This window comes from Ruditapes philippinarum, unplaced genomic scaffold (assembly GCF_026571515.1).
Source record: "Ruditapes philippinarum isolate M1 unplaced genomic scaffold, ASM2657151v2 ctg5996_1_1_1_1, whole genome shotgun sequence".
NCBI classification, from domain to species: domain Eukaryota; kingdom Metazoa; phylum Mollusca; class Bivalvia; order Venerida; family Veneridae; genus Ruditapes; species Ruditapes philippinarum.
The window spans coordinates 25,794-33,524 of NW_026862148.1; the positions used below are offsets into that span (position 1 = coordinate 25,794).

Genomic DNA, 7,731 nt, shown 5'->3' on the forward strand with positions numbered 1-7,731 from the left:
TATTGATAATGTTCACAGTTAAAATATGCGATTGATATAAAGCGCCCTGCTAGCGCTAAATTTTACCCACCAAACTCACACAATTTCGGTAGATTTTCGGTAGAATCCCATCATCTCATTGGTTAAGCCCTACCGAATATGACCAAAATTTTTATTATAAATAAAAACAAAAGAACTATTTACACCAACCGTTTAAGATTAGACAAATAGAAGTTATATTATTGCGATGTTAGTGTGTGAATTCATTATCCGATTTCTTTTTGTCCCATACAATTTGACAGAACGCATAATGATGTAGACATCTGAAATCGAGTATTATACATAATACATCACAATCCTGTTCTGACTAGCTGTAAACATAACACGGTGAAAATAAATGCATTGTCATTTATTTACCGACAGGGAAATACGAAATCATTGATTTAAGTCTTCAAAGAAACATTTAATTTCTTTAATGAATATGTGAAATACTGACATTTTGCTATTTCAAACAGCGACACACATAAACTGTCAGTTATTTAATGGCCTAAGCGAAATACGGGGAGAATTGTGTATTTATTCGAAGTATCACATTGACATTTATTTCGTTGAACACACATGGACAACTGTCTCTACATGTAGAAAAAGGACATGGCTATCAAGCCTACAAGTTACTTTGTTATTACAATTCGCAAACAACTTAGTATCATATTAATTATTAAATATACAGATTGTGTTTAACAATTAACGTATGAAACTTCATATTCTTTAACCTGAAAATAGTAAAACAGCTATAAAAATAAACGAACACTAACATTAAACTTATATTATGACATTTAAGGCTTATACAATAGTGTCACAACGTACACACGTGGTTATCGGTTTATCTTAGCGACATTATTGATAGTGTTTACATTACAGGACACTGTTACACATCAAGCGCCCGGCTAGCTCAGTCGGTAGAGCATCAGACTTTTAAGGCTGAAGAACCTCTGATATCTGAGGGTCGTGGGTTCGAGTCCCCCGTTGGGCGTACATTTTTTCATTTTGTATATATCGTATATAAACAAAATTCGTGTAGTACTAATTGTGAGATAAAGAAAATTAGACCACAGCTGTTTTCTCTCGGCCAATCAGAGAAGTTTAAAAGTGTTTGATATATCCCACACATCACAGTAAAGTGTTTGATATAACTATCATGTTTGTATTAACCCGTTATGTGCACGCTTTATGCGGGGAAAATTTCTATGTATATGGTAAAGTAAATAGTGTAATTCCCCTTTTAAAATCAAAGAACAGAAGGCGCTGAATTTGTTTGGGTCTCAGAATGTCAGAAAGGTGAAGGTTACATGAGATTATAAACCAATTTGTTTTTGTATAGTGCCACCAATGCTTTCCAGCGTTTTAATTGTAGTAAATTGGCTATAAGACTAATTGCAACACTGATATTCAATTCAATGTTTATTTGACTAAAACAATTTCAAAAAAAATGAGTTGCCTTAATTGGGATTTGAACTCCAGACCTCTCGCTTCCTAAGGGAGCGCGCAAACCCCTCGGTCACGGTGATGTTATATGTTAACGGTCTGACGAAAACCATATTATTCTAAATTAGGGTTTTAACCCTTATTATTTCAACGCTGTTGTTTAACACAAATGTAAATAATCATGGAGCTTACTATAAGCATGTATATCTATAAAGAATTAAACAATATAGGAAATATTCGACCATCCGTGAACTATTTTGCTTGGAAATTGATGCGCCTGTCATACGCAGTGATCTCCCCTGAATTTTTCGGCGTTAGTGTACATTTAAAGGGAATTAACCGGTTCAGAAAAGCGGGCTGCTTTCGGCATTTGCAATTAACAGCATCAGGGTCTGAAATTTCGCTACCAATATTTGTTTGGTCTGACAACCAAAACAAATAAAAAACCTAACAGATAGCAATAGTCCTTTGACCAATTTATTTCGTCATTTCAATAGTTACTGTATTTGTAAATAAGAAAAAACAAGCAATAATAAAATGAAATGCGTTTATCAAAAACTACTAAAATCTAAATATGTATCTTAATTTTACGACCCCTTTTGTGCTACTGTAATATTATCAGGTACATATTTCAATAATCTCATCCAGAATTATGCCTGGCTCACTCTAAATAGCAGACATTGTAGATTTACATTCATTTACTGGTTTGGGAAGAGGGGATTCCACTGGTGGGGAAGGGGGTGGAGTTTCCGAAAGGTTGGCTGCAGTTGCAACGCTAAGGAAATGCTATGCTTTATGACGTTTGTAATACTTTTTAGTTCATGAATGAGGTAAAAAAAAACGTCAATGCAGGATGTATATTTATAAACAAATCTATACGTCAAGTAAAATATAACTTCAGCCGGACAACCAATAAATATCCTGTCCCATAAAATTGTTTAAGCATTAAGGAAAACGTTTAATTAAAGTTACCTGCCCGTTTCTCCAACACGCCCACTCTTGATAAGCAGCCATCGCCCATGATTTCTGTCTAAGAGAATTTTTCGGAAAGCAGTCTTATAGCTAGCTTCTTGACTTATTATTCAAGCGCTGTGTACGGTGCTGTCATTAAATCATTTAAATGAGGAATCAACAGGAATAACAACAAAATATTCCATGTTGCGAAATTGTAATGTCATCACATTCAGAATTGTTAAATGTTTCCCAATTTTCTTCTGAGTAGAAATTTATAATGAAATGTGAAATCTATCATTCATAAAATTGTGTATTCAGACTTATGAAATAACATGAATTATGTCGTTTTCTCGTGCACTGTATTGCCTACAATAAGGCCAAATAGATTGAATAAGAATATTTGGATATCCCTATGTAATAGTCGGAGAAGAAATCGTTAACGCATGTTTAATCTTCACCTTAAACAGAGAAAACTACCTGTGGTCTAAGTCAGATAGATCGCTCGTACCAGTTGGATGTGAGATTTATCAACTCGCTTCGCTCGTTGATAAATCTCACATCCAACTGGTACTCATGATCTATCCTATACTACACACTTGTTACGAGTATTATACAAAATCATTGACACAAATCGTGATTTTGTCTTTGTTCCCTTATTGGTATTTAGATGATGTTCTTGAATTACTCATTGAATTACTAACTGAAGATGAATAATTATATAATACGTTACTCTTCGAAATCAGTCATTAGCAATTATTGCCCCGTAGTAATATATACGCTTCACCTTAAAACCTGCCCGGCGGTTTGGAATAAGAAATTATGATATACCGCAATTGTTAGTACTTAATTTAAAATCCAATTTTGAAAATCAACAAAACCAGTCAATTTAGAATTAATGTTGTTGTATTATATATTAAGTAAAGGCACTCATCAATAAACTCTAATATGACTGAATACATTTGCAATGTTTTATAATAAATGTTTTAATCAAATTTTGTTCTTAATTTTACTCAAAGTTTTACATATACTCGTATATTAATTTCAGTTTAATTTTCATATTTTTAAAAGAAAAGAAGTTTAAAATATTGGAGACAAGGGAGAATTATCGAAAGTGTGAATACACAACCATTGGATAAACATGTAAAACTTAATTGGACTGACACTGTTTATAAGAAACAATGCAATTTGGAAATTATTTATTAGCACCACTGTATGTTTTCATAACGTAATAACTCTGATGAGTATCGGAAACAGTTCATTTTTCACGAATAAGAACTATATAATATATGTATTCAGTACAAATCCAAAAGATAAGTATGAGACATTCTATTTATCATTCAGTATAGAAAGATAAAATACGTCTATTTAAAACTGTGTATCAAATGTAAATGATAAATTAGTCCCCAAGAGACAATATTTGTACAATGATTCTCTATAATTTGATTATTCACCTTCACATTGTTTGTGTTCTTTATATCTCACCGGAGTATATTATATAAAGTATATTATCAGACAAATTGTAAAGTTGTCTTGATCATATTATGTAAGATAAAAGCAAATTTTCTTTTATATTTTGGAAACAAAACATAACTTTTGCTGATCATCTATATGAATCGTACATAACTGCATGCAAAAGCAAGATGACCAGTGACAACCCACTTATCACATTAGAAATCATCACTCAAATCACAATTTATCTTTGTTACTAATAGTTGCAGTTTAAAACTTAATGATCATTGTCCCCGTTTACTGTTTGAGCTTGATTATTTATCTTTACATTATATGTGTTTTACTGAAAGCACATGAGTATTTAAAATGATTAGTAATGATAAATGTTATCCGACCCTGAAAAGAAAAGATTCACTGAAAACGAGAAAATATCTATCTTCTACCTAAATGCTAATACTTAACAGAGCGAACTATGAGGTTTGAATGACTGGATCTTATCCAAATGCTATAAATTTCAGCAACGTTACTTTATTAAAATCATCTTTTCTTATTCCAAGTGTTAACACGCTATTGTCACAGCTCAGTTCGAGGAAAAGCTAATTGGTCATATTAATTTTTATAGATTGATACTTTATTAACTTAAACTTTTATTGTAAATTCCTGAAAGTATTTCCGATTAATTGAATATCCATATTTAAACCAACGGTTCTTGGTATTTGAATTGTTGATCCGACATAATACCTCATAGAATTTAGGAATCGTTTATAACGGTAAAACGACGCCCCAAGGTTCATACAGATTTTGTTATGCTAATAGTGTTAACAGAAAGTAAAATCTTCTTTCCTACAGATTTTCTCTGGAGCTACAATACAGTACAGTACAAAGAAAACAAATGTAACAGTTGCAAAGTTTACAAATGCATTATTTATATATCTGAAAGTAAACATTGAACGTTTCGTGTAGGGTGTGTTTTCTTGTCCACGTTTCAGATATAACTTAAACCGTTGCTAGGGGCATGGATAGTAGCTCGCACTTTCCAGTACTGTCTATGAACAAGGTATTAAACAAAGCTTGCACATTTTTTAATTATTATTATTATTTTTATTATTTTTATTATTATTATTATATACATTATTATTATTATTATTATTATTATTATTATTATTATTCCGTTTTGTGCTTTCCTAAAAACTTCTATTTCTCTCTACTTTGGTCTATTGCAATTCAGTATCTACATTTTGTATATTCGAGTTGATCTATACTCGCCACTGGTTGCCTTTGTGGGCGAGTCCACCAGAAAAGAATAAGTCATTTAATATTTTAGAGAAAAGTACAAGATACAGATACAGAAAGATGCCCAAATTCCAGAAACTTATTCTGGTTCGTTAACGTGCCAATTGTTTAAGCACTCATACACGGGACCTTGATCTAATGTCGCATCGGAAAGACTGATTGGTAATTTTAGTTGGTTGGCCACCCCGGAAATCGAACCTACAATATCGTTATTACAAGTCCCGCGCCCTAACCGATTGAGCAATGCGGGTTGACCAGTATCTAACTAAAATTCAATGATACTTTTATACATTCTTTATATTGGACTAAATTTATATTGACACTAAAATAACCAGTTATCTCACTTGTACAAAATGATACCTTTAACTGTATTCTAATAATTCATAAAACTACAATGCCTCGTCAAAACTTTTCTTGAGTATATTAAGAAGAACATATAGTACATATTATAGATGAAATACAAATGCGTGTAGTTATTTAAATCTGATTTCTATTAAATAGAAAATATATGTTTTAATAAAATAGTTTCAAGTATTGAGTCTACAAGATGCACTATAAATAATAAAGGTCATGTATAGATGCCTCTACTTGATTAAGATAAACCATGCTGAAACATGTTTCTTATCACCGTAAGATAATCTTAAGGGTAGTGTAGTTAATTATGCAATACAATAACAATTATTTAGTATCATCTGCCGTTTAAGATAACCACAAATAGAAGTAATAACATAATAACGTTAGTGTGTGAAATCATTCGTCCGACTTATTTTCTGAGGACCCATTTTAAGTCTTCTGATTCGAAAAAGTCCACAGATGGTAGGTTCTTTTCCTGGAATAGGTACTCCAAATTGTGATTGAACAAACATACACACACACACATATTTACTTGGTTTTAAAAGAAATTGATTTGTAACGCGCAGACCTTAAAGATACCATAGGTTAACAATATTTGCATCACAACTCAGTTCACAATGTGACAAATGAGACACATTGTATTGACTATAATCATTTTTATATGTAATTTCCTTTATTTTTCGTTTCCAACATGGTCTTTCAAATTTGAAAGACACTGTTTCAAACAATAAAAAAACAAATACAGTCAGACAAAGTGTTCAACATTCAAATGATTTCAAAGATTGAATATACAAGACATATTTATTATAACACATTTTATTTCTTTAATAGATACACGTATATTTGAAAGTTTTATTATCACAGTACGATAATCTTATAAATGACATCTTAGTAAGATATACACAACTAAAACAAACAGTTATTATCATAAACCGTTTTAGATATGTCCAAAAGAGGTCATAATATAATAACGTACATCACATTCCTGTTCATGTTGTTAACAAAACATGATGAAAATTAATCTAATCTGTTTTGATTCATTTACTAACATAAACAGATTTGAACCTACTATATAAATGCATTTATCTTGCCTGGACTTTCTGATTGGTTGAATTTACTACTGTCGGTTAAGTAGAAAAGTGTAAAACAAAGACACAGTATGTGTAAGAGAACAAATGTACAGATTGTATTGTCATACCATTTTTTGCGTTATTAATTTTACTTTCATACCATGTCAAAACTTTTGTTGGATATACTTAAAAGTATTGACAATATTTATTATGGTTTCATAAAATGCTATTGTTATTATTGTTTTAAAGAAATAGTTTATAATGATTCTACAAGAAACACTTAAATCTATTAAACACAATTGTAGATACCCGTACAGTATCTGAAACATTTTTTTTTCACAATAAAATAATCTGGCCTTGTTAAATATAACAAAAAAACTATTTACACCAACCGTTCCAGATTAGACAAATAGAATATAAAATATTGCGATATTAGTGTGTAAAGTCATTATCCGATTTCTTTTTGTCCCCGACAATTTGACTGAACACACAAGGATGTACACATCTGAAATCGAGTATTAAATACATCACATTTCTGTTCTGACTAGCTGTTAACATAACATGGTGAAACTAAATGCATTGTCTTTTATTTACCAACAGGGAAATACGAAATAATTGATTTAAGTCTTCAGAGAAACATTTTATTTGTTTAATGAATATCTAAAATACTGATATATTGCTATTTCAAATAGCGACACTTAAACAGTCAGTTATTTAATGACCTAAGATAAATGGGGGTGGGGGCAGGGGAAAGAATTGTGTGTTTATTCGAAGTATCACATTGACATTTATTTCGTTGAACATATATGGACGACTGTCTCTACATGTAGAAAAAGACATGGCTAGCAAGCCTATATGTTACTTTGATAACTGTTTTAATTATAACAATTCGCAAACAACTTAGTATCATATTATTTCTTAAATATACAGATTGTGTTTAACAATCAACGTATGAAACTTCATATTCTTTTACCTGAAAATACATGTTGTATGACAGCTGTAATCATAAACGAAGACTAACATTAAACTTGCCTTATGACATTTAAGGTTTATACAATAGTGCCACAAAGTACACACGTGGTTATCGGTTTATCTTGGCGACGTTATTGATAGGGTTTACATTACAGGACGCTGTAACCCATCAAGC

The 7,731-nt window shown here is 31.2% G+C and overlaps 1 non-coding gene across 1 annotated transcript; it reads left to right on the forward strand.

Moving 5' to 3' along the window:
- The first annotated feature begins 920 nt into the window (after positions 1 to 920).
- Positions 921 to 1,012, forward strand: Trnak-uuu (transfer RNA lysine (anticodon UUU)). Its single transcript is given in 2 exon segments — positions 921 to 957; positions 977 to 1,012. It is a non-coding gene; the product is annotated as a tRNA-Lys (tRNA).
- The last annotated feature ends 6,719 nt before the right edge of the window (positions 1,013 to 7,731 follow it).